We start from the raw sequence: 16,819 nt of genomic DNA, 5'->3' as shown, positions 1-16,819 counted from the left end.
CTTGATTAAAAGTGATTTTATATTTCTCGGCCGATCAAATCATTATTTGTAATGTCTCCCTAAACAATACATTATTATTTAAATAAAAAATTTATACAGCTTGGTAAATACAAACTGTCAGAAAATATTCTATATCAAGCTCTGCACACAAGCGGTCGAATTCATGTTTCCCGGTGGGTGAGTGTTTTTGGAGGCCAAAAAGACGGTCTGTAAATTCCTTGCTGCTGGTGAAAATAAAGAAGAAACTTTACATAAACATAGGTTCGGAAACTCTTAGTTAGGGAGAGTTGACCGGCAAAAGATTTTGCCCTGATTTCTCCACCTCCGGTAAAATTATGCCAGAATGTTATTCTAGAGACCCAAACTAAAGGAAAGTATAGTGATTTTATATCACTATATAAAATTGAAAAAAAATAAGTGCCAGAAATATTTTTAAAATTTTTGAGAAATCTGTGTTCTAGTTAAAATCTGCCGTAGTTGATTTGTTTTATTTTTAATAAATTTCATAATTATTACCTTTGTATTTATTTTCTGGACCTAATTCATAAATTTTACTCAGAATCAAATTCTCTAGAAGTTTTTTTTAAAAATTTCATGGGTTTTATAGACATTTAACAAAGTTATTATACCCCAAACATAAAACAATCAATTTTTTGATCCCGAAATTTTGAAAATTATAAAAATACTGTTTTGGGACCTAATTTTTCCAATTTTTACAGGTCAGATATCACATAAAACTACTAAATTTATCCCTTAATTTGGGTTTTAAGAATTACAGTATGGTTTAATTTTATCGAATGTGCCAAAATTATGGCGAAATCAAATCAGCTGATTTGTTAACGAACTGTTTTTAAACATATTTTTATACGAGCTTTCTTGTTTATTTTTTCCAGTTGAACATGTCCTAAATGTTTGTTATATTCTTCATGATTCACTCTTTTTAATAATAATTTTTTTCCTTATAAACATACACCGTGCACTTATGTAAACTTCGATTATTCTTGTTTATTTATTTATTTATAAAAAATAAATAAATAAAATATTCAAAAATAAAAAACCTATTAATTTCAGAAAAAAAAATTATAAAATTAATTACGGTGTTACTTCTCTTCATCAAACATTGTTTTTTCGTGATGGAGAGAAGTTACAAATTTTCATTTATTGTTTAAAAGCATGAGTAGTTTATATACAAATTATAATTACAAAATAAATTTGAAATTTCAAATTTATTTTGAAATTATCGATAGTAAATTGTAAATTGTAATCGATAGTAAATTTACTATCGATTACAATTTTTATTTTGTTAATAAAAAAGAACATTAATGTACCAGGTAAATGGGTTTTATGCTAATTAAATTTTTAAAAAATAGTAATAATAATAATTTCAAAAAAAAAAAAAGTTACAGGTATTTGTAATTCAAAATCCGTTATATATCAGTTATTAGTTATACAATGAAATTAATACCAAATTTCGTATGAACTTTTCTTCAATATTGAGATATCAAAAAATAGTTTTTCAATCATATGATTTAGAAAGAGAATGGACTTTAAAAAGGTGAAAGATTTTTCATTGGAAATATTTAGGTTTCTTGGGAGTTATTTACGAGTATATTACTATAAAAATAGGTTGGTATGCTACTCTACGGATAAAAAGTGGAAATGTTTCAATATTTGTCCGGTTAAATCAAGGGAACCATTGTAAAACCTGATCAGAAAACTTCACAAAAATTAATTTATGATAAAATAAAAAATAAATTGTTAAGTTTATACAAATAATTAAAAATATTGGTATTTAACTTAATTTTTAAGGATTTTTTTGTGTAAATGAACGTTTATTTTAAAACAACGAGATAAGAAAATCTACTCAAAGTATCCTTTGTTAGCTACTACGTTTTTCCATCCTTCTGCTAAAAGATGGATTTTTCGTCGGAAGAACGACTCATCTATTGAGGCTATCCATAAATCGAACCGTTTTTTGTTATCTTCAAGACTGAAGTACCGGTCAGTCAGATGATTCTGCACGGATAAACAAATAAATTAGAAGAAGCAACGTCTGGTAAATACGGCTGGTGAGGGTAGACCATTCCATCCGAGAATCTGTAGCGTTTCCTTAACCGGTTTAGCGACATGTCCCCGAGCGTTGTAAAAAAATCACTTCGTCGTATCTTTTTGCGAATTCTGGTCGTTTCTCCTTTAATTCTCGGTTTAAGTACAAAAAAATTTAATGTTGATAACCGTCCAGAGTTTCACCAGATTTAGCAGCTCATAATAGACCAAACCTTTGTGATCCCACGAAAAACAGAGCGATACCTCCGAACGATGGATATTCAGCTTTGTTATTGATGATGATGGTCGGCCAGGCTTGCGCCTGATTTTTTTCGCTTGGGATGGTGCATCACTTTTCAACGCTATTTTCGATACGATGCAAAATTCCCCTTCCTTCTTTGCCGTTGAAGCGGCAATTCAATCGTGAGAAACGCCTACCGACGTCCTTTGACCTCAATTCGTATGGCATCTAATTTCCTTACTTTTGAATCGTTCCCATCAACTTTAAACATTTAAAGACGGCCATTTCGGACCATTTAATCATTTTTTCAATTCTTTAAGCGTTTGACATCGATCTTTATCCAGAAATACCTTCACATCTTCGTCTTCAAAATTTTTCGGTTTTCCAGAGCGCTCCTTGTCATTCAAATCGAAATCTCCACTTTTGAATCGTCTAAATCAGTACTCGCAATTTAAAATAGATGGAGTATAATAACTATAAGTTTCGGACGGCAAACGAAGACTTTAAGCTCCCGATTTCTTCAAATGGAAAGAAAAAATTAAGTCTTCCCGAAAAACGGTGTGCTTTTGACAAAAACTCGACATATTCAACGCGCTATAAAAGTATGTTGTTTTTAGTTTGATCAGCTGCTTACTTTAATAAAGTAAATACGGGAAGGTATATTTTTTCAATGGAAAATGATGGTGCGTGGGCTTGTTTGTTTGTTTTATATGCTTCACATTTTTATTTCTTCCTTGTACGAAGTAAAGGAAATATTGTGATCGCGAAAAAGTTTGGTTTCCAGATTTCAACGGGAATATCCATTTTGACTATCGCTGAATCCATTTTGAATAGTTTCGGCGTGACGTCTGTACGTATATATCTCGCATAACTCAAAAACGATCAGACGTAGAATGTTGAAATTTTGGATTTAGGACTGTTGTAACATCTAGGTGTAGTGTACACCTAGAATCACCTTCCCATATATTTTAAGCAAAAACACATTACATTACAAATATAACTAACCGGTCGGGATTCGCTTCGCTCGATCGAACCGGCTTCTGGACCCTGCCGAGCTTACTTTGCTCGTCATTCCCGTCTACCCACAGGGCCCCGCCCTCTGGATTCCAGCAGTGTTCGGGACCCTCATGGTCATGAGAATAACATTGATAAACACCGATTAAAGTAATCGAGCTTTGTAGAAACCTGAAAACGAAACTAAATTACTAAAGACAGAGTAGTAGTGACTTTTTTTTCTTTAACCTCTGGGATCAACGTTAGGTATAACTTCAGAGGATGAGATGTCCGACTATTTTTGTAGCGAGTGAAAATGCCTTGCCTGAACGGGATTCGAACACGAGACCTACGGCTGAAAGGCCGAGATTCTACCACTCGCGCCACGGAGGCCGGCAGAGTAGTAGTAACTACGGTAACTAAAGAACACAAAGATTTGACGAGGAAAAGTTCACGACTTTTTCTGTCGCACTGTGACAGAAATATGATAATGAAGTAACAATATTAACTTTTCTCCTTTAAGTAATATCTTTAAGTAGCAACTTCATCCTCAAGGGGGCTAAAGATTCGATCTGTGACTTAAAACCTTCCTGGAATAACACGAATATATCCTGTAAATTTGAAAGTAATCGGTCGGTTGCAAACGAACAAACAAGCAAACAGACAAGCAGTCATACAAACTTTGGGTTTTTTTTAATAAGATACAATACAAAGTATTAAAAATAAACTAAGATTATTTTCAAATAACTTATTTAAAAAATCAATTTCTTATTAAAAATGTGCTCCTTGTGAGAAAATTTCCCGGAAGAAACCTATTACAAGAGAAAACAAAAGATTTTAAAAATAAAATTCCTTAAAATTAAAATTCATTTAGTTATAAAATTCACGATTAGAATATATGAAAGATTATATAAACGGATTGAGATTTAACAAAATCTCGAGTATGAAAAATTAATAAACAGTATTATTCGAATAAAACGACCGAGTTGATCTTGTGGTAAAACCGTCGCCAATCAACTAATTTTCGAAGCCGAAGAGATTTATGTGTTCAAATTCTAGTAAAGAGAAGTTACTAGGATTAGCGAGTCCGTTTATACGGATTTGAATACTGAACAGTATTCAAATAATGTTAGTACAAATACTGTAAACTACATCATCACCAAAGCACTGCTGTACTTTGGTGAAGATGTACTTCGTGAACTTTTATTGTGAACTTACTGTTCACAACTTAAACAGACTGCAGCGTACACAGTAGGTGTACAAAATAAAAAATTGGTCAAATTTTAGACCTCTTTAGTTTTTAAATGTGTTAAAAACTGGTCACTTAGAAGTGTCGTCATACTTTCAACAGTCAAAATCTCGTTTTACCTATTCCGGTGTTATAAATTAACCGACTTTTCAATTAATTTCTTCAAATATAATTTGAAAATTTATTCATATTATATAAGAAATAAACTAATTGTCTGAAATATATTAATATTTGTAATAACTGAACCTTTCATTAACTTCAATTAAAAATAATCTTTAACATTGTATGTAACAATAAGAATTAAAAAAAACATCTGATGTGAACACATGATTTCTTTGTACGCCGATTGAATTATTCTATATAAACATTTCTTTTTTTATGAAAAGTACATAAAAGTTTATTTCATTAATATCTTCTGATATTTTTTAAATTTTTTTTATTGTTATTGTTGAATTATTATTTATTGTAAAAATGTTTTTTCCAAACACAGGTTAATAATTATTAATAAATCAACATAATTTAAATTAAAAAAATATATATATAAAAAGAAGGAGATGAATTCTGATTCGAACCGATGTGCCTTACGCTGATCCAAACATTTTATTAATTAAAATTTTATTTAGCTTTAACTCTGGAATCAATGAAAATAAGTACCACTTATGACATATCGTTGAAAAGCTCTTGAGAGCTTATTACTGCGGTTAAGAAAATGTCCAAAATCCAATTTTTCTGGGTTTTGGGCTTTTTTTGGACACTTTTGGTTCAGTGGACTGCAATCAAAAGGTAAGGTGTACAACTAGATGTTATAACAGTCCTAAATTCAAAATTTCAATATCTTACGGCTAATCGTTTTTGAGTTATGCGAGATGCATACGTACGTACAGACGTCACTCCGAAACTAGTCAAAATGGATTCAGGGATGGCCAAATGGATATTTCCGTTGAAATCTGATAACCGAAATTTTTTCGCGAATACAGTACTTCCTTTCCTTCGTACAAGGAAGTAAAAACACAATTACAGAAACTTCTGTTTTAAAATCGGGTCCTTTGGAAAAATTTATAACATGTATACAAAATGACTCGCTAATAAAGCTTTTTGTTCAATGGTACATATATACATCCAACCTACCACCTTCCACTATTCACACACACACACACACACACACACACACACACACACACACACACACACACACACACACACACACACACACACACACACACACACACACACACACACACACACACACACACACACACACACACACACACACACACACACACACACACACACACACACACACACACACACACACGCACGCACACACACACACACACACACACACACAGAGAGAGAGAGAGAGAGAGAGAGAGAGAGAGAGAGAGAGAGAGAGAGAGAGAGAGAGAGAGAGAGAGAGAGAGAGAGAGAGAGAGAGAGAGAGAGAGAGAGAGAGACATACATACGTGCGCGCGCGATCATATACAGATAATTTGATATATATATATATATATATATATATATATATATATATATATATATATATATATAATTTATAATTATTTAAGTAAAAGGGGTTGTAGGAAAAAGTTAAAAATATTAATTTATTTTTAATTAATAAATACTAATGACAGCTGTTATCTATCTGTTAGGATGGAAATGTCCTTTAGGACTCAATTCAGCAACATAAAATAGGAAGTGAAACTCAAATAACTGACAGCTATAAACTCTATGTTTTATGTGTGCGTGTGTGTGTTTGTATGTCCTTTATATATATATATATATACACACAAACACCAGAAATAAGTAAAGGTGGAACACACGAATCAAGGTTAAAAAGGAAGTGAACTACGGTACATTGCCTTTCAAAGTGTTCACTAGCACGTTTATTGTTTAACTACATGAATAAAACGGTCAAATTAGTTTATTATCATTATTGCAAGTAGAATGTTAAATTAGAAAAAGCTTATCGTTAAAAAAATATAACATTAGAAGAAAAATAAGTATTTAAAATAAAATTAAAATAAGTATATCAATGCGAAACAAATACTCCCTTTTATGTTCAAATAGAATCATTTACGTCTAAATGAACATAAATTCCTAAGTTATTCATTTAATTTAGCCGGTGTAATTTAATTAACAGCATTGTCTCATGAATAATCAGCCTGTAGGATACGATTAAATATCTAACTGTAATAAGTCTTAAATCTAGTTCTCTAGCACAATGGTTTCAGATAAAAGACTAATGAGTAATTTAAAAAAATCTGATGTGGACACCGTATGACTTCCTTGTACGCCTATTAAATTACATATACACATTTTTTTGCTGCACTTCAATTAAATGTTTCATTTGAAAGTGAGATACGATCCTGCAATTGTTTAATAAAATAGACAGGTACACAATTGGAATGTGATGGACACCACATTGTATCACATTTTTTTGTGGTGTCTGCATCAGCATTTTATATTAGTTTATATATTAATTTTATTTTACGTCGCTTACGAGTAGTAACGTGGTGTAGGTGAGAACGTGTCGGATACGTAAACATACATCGGTTCGAACATTTTTTCAAATTTAAATTTATTGATTTTTTAATAATTATTAACCTCTGTAAAAAGTTTTAGACAAAAGAATTTTGTTATTTGGGAAGTAGAATTACAAAAGATGGACGAAGCAGGAGCGATATAAAATGCCGAATAGCACAAGCGAAACGAGCCTTCAGTAAGAATACAATTTGTTTACATCAAAAATTAATTTAAATGTCAGGAAAAGATTTTTGAAAGTATATGTTTGGAGTGTCGCTTTATATGGAAGTGAAACTTGGACGATCGGAGTATCGGAGAAGAAAAGATTATAAGCTTTTGAAATGCGGTGCTATAGGAGAATGTTAAAAATCAGATGGGTGGATAAAGTGACAAATGTCACTTTGTATTGCGGCAAATAGATGAAGAAAGAAGCATTTGGAAAAATATAGTTAAAAGAAGAGACAGACTTATAGGCCAAATACTACGGCATCCTGGAATAGTCGCTTTAATATTGAAAGGACAGGTAGAAGGAAAAAATTGTGTAGGCAGGCCACGTTTGGAATATGTAAGACAAATTGTTAGGGATGTAGGATGTAGGGGTATACTGAAATGAAACGACTAGCGCTAGATAGGGAATCTTGAAGAGCTGCATTAAACCGGTCAAATGACTGAAGACAAAAAAAAAAACTGTTTTCGTTCGTTTTCAATAATATATTTTCCAGTTAGTTGTGCTAATGTGATCTTTCCATTCATCATTAAATCATTCGTGAAAGTCGTTGGTATGGCTTTTTTTTCATTAAATTTCATTCGCCGCTTCTCCTACCATAATTTTTAAATGTTCTATGCACTGTTAAAATGTAGTGTTATCGTTAATTACTAGAAAAGTTGGGTCACCCAGCAGTTGCTACTGTTGGGTTAGATGTTACGGAAAAATCCGATGTGTACAGGAAAAACAAATTGGAGTTAAAAAGTTTCTCCAGCATTTCAATATGAATTATTTTTAGTGATAACTGTTTATTTCTGATCATCTCCATCATCTTTGTTCAACGTAAGGTTTAATGGTAAAAAAAAAAAAATACTGATGTAACTGGAGTAATTTTTTTTTTAAATATTGTGTAACTTTCTTTTCTCGGCGAATACAGCTAGAGTACATATATTAAAGGGGAAAGTATGGTTGGTGGTCATATCAAAAATGGGATATCGGGATTTTTGAAAATCTTTACATTTTAGGATTCAAATAGTTTCTCTTTACTTACCTACATTGGTAAGTAGTCGATTAGTTCATGTAGGTATGTTCATCTGTGTTTGTATGTACTTACTAAGTACGTACGTGTCTCCGTTGTGTCTCCGTTGCAAAAAACTTTAAATCTCAGGATTGGCCAAACCGATGTTCACTAAATTTGGTTAAACTATTTCTGTATATCGACCACTGGTCATATTAATTTTTTCAAATTTCTTAATGGAGGTGATGGTATTCCGTAAAAACCAATCTCAGTTTTCTTCAGAGGCATTTTAGATAAAACAATGTTAAAATAAATATATTACATATAATGCATATATAAATAGTTCAGTGTTTTTTCAAAATAAATTGCAAAAAAACCATATTTAAAAATTAAAAAACATAATTTTTGTCCATTTGCTCTACCTCCCTTGGTTTTAAATATTAATATTAATTTTTTGAAAGTTTACATTTCATATATAGAGATATCAAAAAATGTCTACAATTTTTTTTCATTTATAGACCCCGGACCTAAAACACTGAAAATATTTTTTGAAAATTCTCTTCTTACTTTAGCCTTTTTTGAAGGGGATTTAGAGAAAACATTACTTAAGCAAAATTGTCAAGCTTAACGCTTAAACGAATATTTTTAGAAAACTTTTTCTTAAAATTTAATCCCAACCTGTAAAATGTACATATTCGATTTCTTTTTTTGGCTCTAACTCGTTTAATTTTTATAATTAAACCTTTTTTTTCGTTTTTCTTCATCAGTTAAAGGGCTATTAAAACTTAAGTCGCTTTGGATTCTATATTATATTCCGGACACAAAATGAGAAGCAATTTTTATCATCGCTTTCATAAAAGTTATATTTAATTTTTTCATTATTTTAAATTTATTTTAATTTTATCACATTTTACTTCATAGATCTGTTTTCCTTAAATTTTCCCAACAGAGTAAAGACGACCCTAAAATTAAAAATGATTTTTTATAGAAATTTTGCAATTTTGATACTCAAATCTTATTTTCATAATCATGACTTGACCACAGTAGCCGGAAATGTCACACTACATTACGCTAGCATTTTTTTAGTATTTCTGAATTTAAATATTTTTAACCATTCAAATTTTTAATAATTATTGAAGGTGATGTTAAAATATTTGTATTTTCTTCGATTGTTACATATCCAAAATAAAACAGTGTAAATTTACTACACCTTTTTTTAACGTAAACTACATAGATATATGTCTTAACTAATTATTTTTTACTATACCGGTTAAGAAGAATTTTCTACATTAAGAATAAAAGTATGAATAAATGAAGGAGTAAACAAATAAATAAGTAGAAAAGTGTGAGTAAATAAATGAATTATAAAGAAGAAGGCAAAAAGCGTTGTTTATAATTACAAAGAGTTAGTGAAACCTGAGATTTTCAGCGTAGCTGGTTTTAGTACATAATTAAAATTAAACTTAATTTGGAAGGAAAAAACAATTAGAGAATCTATTCGAATCTGACTTTAAGCCAAAATATATTAAAACAAAAAAAAAAATGACTATAAAAAATGATACGATGAATTAAAAAGTAAATAAAAAAAATAACAATAATAAATTTACACAAAAAAGTGCAATTTCAACTCTATTACAAAAACTTTCATGTAATTAGGTGAATTATCAGTTTTTAACATTATTATGTAATTATTCATTTCTCTTTTAACACGCACGTTCACACACACAGATACCCCGCACGCTTACACGCAAACACAGACGCACACACACATACCTTCCACTCATTAATACATAAAGTTCTTGTTTTATTGCTAGAGTAGTAATGAAATATAATAAACAAAATGGGACCGCAACTTCATTATTACTACGAGAACAATGAAGCTCCCTTTTTCATCAAGTGCATTTTAGACTATATGCAAAATTTAATGTCGTTTACCGCAAAATAAACACTCAACCCGAGCACGCGTACAAACAACAAACACACATATTTACAAAAGAGGAGCAATTTTACGCTATCGCAAACAATCAAGTACTAACAAATTGTATTGTTTAATTAATTAATTTAAGTGATCAATACTCAAGAATCTGTTGAGGTTAATGTAATTTTATATTATTAAATATATAGCTGAAAATTGTAATAATAAATTGGTTACATTAGAAAAAAACAACTGCAAGTGGGAAAAGCACGATCGGATCACAATTAAACATACAGTAATAATTGAAAATAAAAATAAAAATATGAAAATCCAACATGACGCCGAGTATCCGTATTGATCTACGGCGTTATATTCGAATGATGTTTTTTTTAATTTCGTATTGACATCAATTTTTACAGTTTAATGGATATGAACGAGTTATAAATAAAAATTCAACAAGTAATTTATTTCACAAAAAAATTAAAAACAGAATGGTATACAGAACAAAAAAAAAACTATATTTAAAAAATGTTGGTAACCATTCAAAGAATTACGTTTATTCCAGCCACTGTTTAACATTTATAAAAATTAATCTATAAAAATGAAAAAAAATTCTCAACAGAAAAAATTTATTTAAATAAAAAATTTAAAATTAGTTAAATGTGAAAATGATCTTTAAAATTAATTTTTGTTAAATTTATTTATTTTATAATGTATACATTGCAATCTATTCAATTAGTGATCAATAAGAAACTCCCCCACTGTCCAATGAGATGAAGATGATATTTATGATATGTAAACGAGGTGTAATCTTGTACTGACTCGGGCCAATCGTCCCTGATACGTGTGGTTAATTGAATCCCAACCACCAAAGTACACCGGTATCCGCTGTCTAGAATTCAAGTTTGTATAAAAGCATTTAACCGTTACTTGGATTAGAGCCTAAGAACCTTTGACATCGAAAATCAGCTGTTAAACAACTGATTTGTAACGAGTTAACCGTTAGACCCGGTGGGCTATCTCTAAAATTGAGTACAACTTTCCTGAAGAAAATCTATAATCGGTTAATACGTAGCTGATAATTTATAGGTTGAAAGATCACGGTAAAAATGTTAATCGAGCAAAATAATCCTATCGACTGCAACCATAAAGATAAAAAACCTCTTCTCTTACCTTCTCTCGTTGATTAACGAAGTCCTAATCCTTCTTTTCTACTTCAGAGTCGAGGTAATCCACCGTTTGGTTGTACCAAAAGATAATCTCATCAAAGTTAAAATTTTTTACCCGGGATGGTCGGTATCAGAGTCGGTCAGTCAAACTATATCGAAGTGTCAATTATTCATTCATTAACACTGTCATAATCTGGTAGAACCTGATATTTTAAATACTTACATACATTTTCAAAATCTTAGCGATTTGTTTTATCATAACCGAAGGAAATTCTACGTTTTTCATATTCCAACGGTATTTATGAGCTTTTAAATTTCATTTCAGAACTTAAACGACCAAATTATTATGAATTTTCCAAAACGTCAAAAATCAATCGGCTGAACTACGGATTTACGGCTGATTTAATTCAAAATTTATTTCATTTTGAAATATTAGTTAAAACTAGATTACTTTTAAAAGCCAAATAGGTGTAGTATATAGGTTTCTAAATCAACTGGTCTCAGATTCGAATTCCGATCAAGTTCAAGCAATTTTTTTACTTATTAAATTATCTTTCTTATTTTCTTTTCTTTTTCCTATTTAGCCTCCGGTAATTACCTTTCAGATAATACTTAGAGGATGAATGAGGATGATATGTATGAGTGTAAATGAAGAGCAGTAGTCTTGTACGGTCTTAGTTGGGCCGTTCCTGAGATGTGCGGTTAATTTAAAACCTAACCGCCAAAGAACACCGGTATCCACGATATAGTATTCAAATCCGTGTAAAAATAACTGACTTTACAATGACTTGAACGCTGGAACTCTCGACTTCCAAATCAGCTGGTATGGTAAGACGCGTTCACCACTAGACCAAGCCGGTTGATTTCTCTTTCCTGTTTAATTATGTTTAAGAAGACCTGACATCTCATAAAAATAAATAAATAAAATTAATATGATTTAAATAACTTTTTTTTTTAATTACGTATATATTACAAAATTAATTTATCCGGATAATAAGAGTTACCGGATAACTCTTATCCGGTTGATAAGACCGGTCTTATCAACCGGAATAATCGGCGTTCAACTGTATAATAATAAGAACTATTTTATTAATCGGTGGCAATTTAATTTAATATTTGAAGTTATAGAGTTGAATAAAGAAATACCGCATGAAAAAGAATAAGCAAGTGTAAAGAAAATGATCTAAAATTTTCAAAATTTATTACTAGTAAAAAAATATTCCTAATTTTGATAACTTCACATTCGAGGTAACAGTGTTTATCAGTTCTATAGTTTATCTTTATTTATCAGTTATTATATTGTATATATTTTTACAGAAAAGGAATTTTAATGAAATTTTCAGAAATTATAATCCATCTAAATTTCAGAAAATAAGATTTAAAATATCTCGCATATTAAACTGGGGAATGTGAAACTTCACAAATTTTTCGTCTTACATGAAGCCAATTTCTTCTATGTACGTGATATATAATAAATTGATTCTCAACAGAAAGATGTACATTAATTTGAAGATTTAGAATATAGATCCAGTATTCTTTCTTACAGATTTAATATATATAAAGAAACTATTATTCAGGTTGGCTTTCTCCGAGAGTAATGATGTTCCCTGATAAATAATCCCTGAGATTAGTATGTAATTTAAAAAGCTGGATATGTCTTGCATTATTTCTCTTATCATTTTCACTTATCTCAGGTCATCTATAACTTTTAAGGTTAGGTATATAATGTAAAACGTAAATATACGCGTATTAAGCTAACGACGACTGGATTACCACGGTCGACAACAATCTTGGCTATATAAAAGATACTGTGTTGACATGGAACTTTTTTTTTACACAGGAAAATTTGCCGACAGGAAGTGATTCTCTGCCGATTGCGGATAGGACATACGAGAGTTACACACGGTTACCTAATGTCAGCAGAAAATGCACCGGTATGCATACCATGCAAGTACCGCTTGACTGTGAGCCACATCCTTCTGGGCTGCATAAGTTATGCCGCCTTACGTCGTAAATTTAAATTGTCCAGGAGTTTTCGTCACGTCCTGGACAATAATAAAGACGTTCTGGACTGGGTATTTTTTTTTCCAATGTATTAATGTTTTACATACTTTTTAATAATGTTTTGACATTTTTTTTTGTACGGTAATTGTAAATTTTTATATTTAACTTTTTCGTTTTTTATTTTGTCTGTTTTTAGTATTTTAGTTTGATTTTTAACTTCTTTTTTAAATTTCTAATTTACGGTTTTATTTTAATTTTGTTGTTGTCTTTATTAGGTATTATATTTCACATTTTTGTTTTCAGGGCGATGATAACACAAAAATGATTTTCGCGCCAAAAAAAAATTATGCTAACAATTTCGTAGGCTCTAGGTAAAAAAATTAAAAAGAAAAAAAAGTAAAAAAAATGAAATTTTAATAAATTTTTGCCTTATCCGTTAGTAGAAAGAAAGTTCTCAAATACAAATACGTATGTAACGCTGTTGTTTACCACGTTGAGTAGATAAACAAAATAATCTCTGTTACATTCCAAAAAGAAATAGCTGTAGTAGATGTGTCGTGAGTTATGTCATTTCATTAAATAGACTGCATTGCTGTACATAAGCAGGAAAAAATAACGAAATGCAGGTGATATTCAAAGCTACAAGTGGCATATTCTGTTCATCCAAGAAATAGTTGTATTACAAAAATTATGATTTTCCGAAGGGAGAGCGACTTATGCGTCATCTACCTCTGGTGGCTTACATGGATTAACAGCGACAGAAAAAAAAATTGGAACAGGTAGTATAAGGTAATAAATAATAATATATGTTTATCTCTTTTTGTTAAGAACGATCAGAAAATATGTACAAACAGAGTGTCTCACAAAGTTTTCCCTAGACTTTCATAACCTATTCTACTCGTGAAAATAATGAAAAGATTTTATATAAATAATTGTCGTAAAATGCTTCATTTTTGAGTTACGGCTAGTGAAAGATTTCGTTCGGATTTCACCTACCCTGGTGAAATGAGTAGAACTAAAACTTTTAGAACGTTAATTAAGGAGCAGAATTAGTGATTATGCTGTTTAACCTGAAAAAATCGAATAAAATATGTCCCAGAACTGTTCTGCAGTATTTTTTGAGAAATATTGGGTCAAAAACCAATAAATTGGTGTAAAAAACATTTTTGTACGTTTGACGTAATAACTTTTTTAACTGGCTTATAAATACATACAAATTTTAAACAAAAGTTATAGAGAATTTAATTCTGAAGAAAATGGTGTAAGATAAATTGAATAGAACAGAGAAAAGTTAGAAAAATTTGAATTTTATTTAGAAACAGTACATTACTACATTTGTCATAAAAATACTTATTAATGTAAACAAAAACCAAATTTTTTGGGTGGTGTGAAAAATTTGTACAAACAAAATTTTAAGTTAAAGATTGCTGTTAAAAAAATAAAATAAAAATTGGAAATTACACAACAGTTGTAAAATAAAAATAAATAAAGTGATATTTTTATTAATAACAGAAAAATAATAAATTATTTGAAAATTATTATTAAAAGTTGGCAATAAAATAAAAGCAGCTGATCAAAAATGAGCAACACTGTATTAGTGTTTAAATCATTCTGTAATTTACATTAAGTATATCGAGTACTATAAACTGTGCTGTCATTAACGAAGGCTTTTTGTGAATTATTATTTTAGTTTAAACGTGATCGGTTGGCCATTGAAGTAATGCCGTAATTATTAACAAGAGAGGAATACGCCGATATTGTATTCATTTTCGGTATGTGTAATGGTAATACTACAGCTTCTGCAGTAGAATATAAAATACGTTTTCCGAATCGCAGGATTACAGATCCCGAAAACAATTAACGCGAGGCAACCGTTTCGCAATCTTCGGGAAACAGGTTCACTAGCTAGTATTCGTACCAGCTGCAAACGATCTGTTCAACACGACGCTGTTACAAATGAAATTATTATCGATACAGTTCAGCCCAGACCAGGCGTGAGTACACGATGTCTTTCTAAGCGGATCGGAGTTTCGCATTCGATGGTTTGGAGGACACTTAAACAAAACACGTTTTATCCTTATCATAAACAGCCAGTTCAACATCTAAACCTAGGAGACGGTCTGCTTTGCTTGGATTTATGGAAATGGTGGAATACAAATCGACAACTCTACACGTATGTTTTTTTTTTACCGACGAGATAAATTTCACTCGAGATGGCGTCAACAACTTACGGAATGAGTATAAATGGACAGAAGTAAATCCTTATTAAACGGTGGAAGGCAATTTTCAACACCGATTTAATGTCAGTGTACGGTGCGGCCTTCTTCACAACCAGCTGTCTGGACCGTTCATATTACCTGGCCGCTTAAATGCTGACGTCTACTTGCAATTTCTTCAAGAAGAATTGCCGTAGCTGCTTGAAGATGTTCCTCCAACGCGAGACGTAAAGTATACGTCCACCCTGATGGGGCGCCTTCCCACAACTCTTGCGTCATTTCTACTCATTTAAATCATCATTTCCCTGAGAAATGGATCGGTCATGGAGGTCCAGATTCCTGGCCACCAAGATCGCCTGATCTAACAACTTTACATCATCCAACTTAACATCCATCTGGGAATGGATGAAAAATATTTTATACAAAACAAAAATATATTGTCATGAGGAATTAATTGTCCGCATAATGGGTGCGGATGAGTAACTTAAGGACAGCTCGAAAGAACTAAAAAGAGCAACAAAATCAATACAGAGTGCGCCAAGAAATTTGTTGAAAATTGCGAGCTTATTTTTGTACATTTATTATAAACTGGTATGTATAATGCGCGTTGCTCTTTGGACGCGAATGGTAGCGTCTCAGCCTTTCATCCGAATGTCGCGGATTCGAATCCTGATCAGGCAACGCATTTTTCATACGCTACAAAAAATTACATTTCCATATCCCACGCACAAGCTTCAACCTTATGTGTAGATATCATCAAGGAAAAAAGATTAAAAAGATTAAAAAAATAAGATTCAAATTTTTCTAAATTTTTTTTAATACGAGTAGTAAAATTTTGTTTTTAGAAATTCTTCACATCAGGAAGTACTTTTCTACAAATTTAGTAATGTACAGTATGTAAATAAAATTTGAATTCTTCTAATTTTTTTTTGTTTTATTCAACTTCATTTTTTCATAAGTAAATTTTCTACAAGTTTTGTTTAAAGATTTTATGCGTTTATTACCCATTTAACAAAGTTATTGCACGTCAAACATAAAAATGGTTTTTTACGCCAATTTATTAGTTTTTAACCAAAATTTCTCAAAAACTACTGCAGATACGGTTTTGAGACCTATTTTATTCAAGTTTTCAGGTCAAAAAACAAAAGAAATCACTAATATTGCTCCTTAACGTCCTAAAAATTTCAGTAAGATATCGTTTCACCAGGGTGGCTGAAATCCAAAAAAATCTTTCACTAGC

Source organism: Lycorma delicatula, chromosome 9 (assembly GCF_047948215.1).
Source record: "Lycorma delicatula isolate Av1 chromosome 9, ASM4794821v1, whole genome shotgun sequence".
Taxonomy (NCBI): Eukaryota; Metazoa; Arthropoda; class Insecta; order Hemiptera; family Fulgoridae; genus Lycorma; species Lycorma delicatula.
This window is presented reverse-complemented; position numbering follows the sequence as displayed.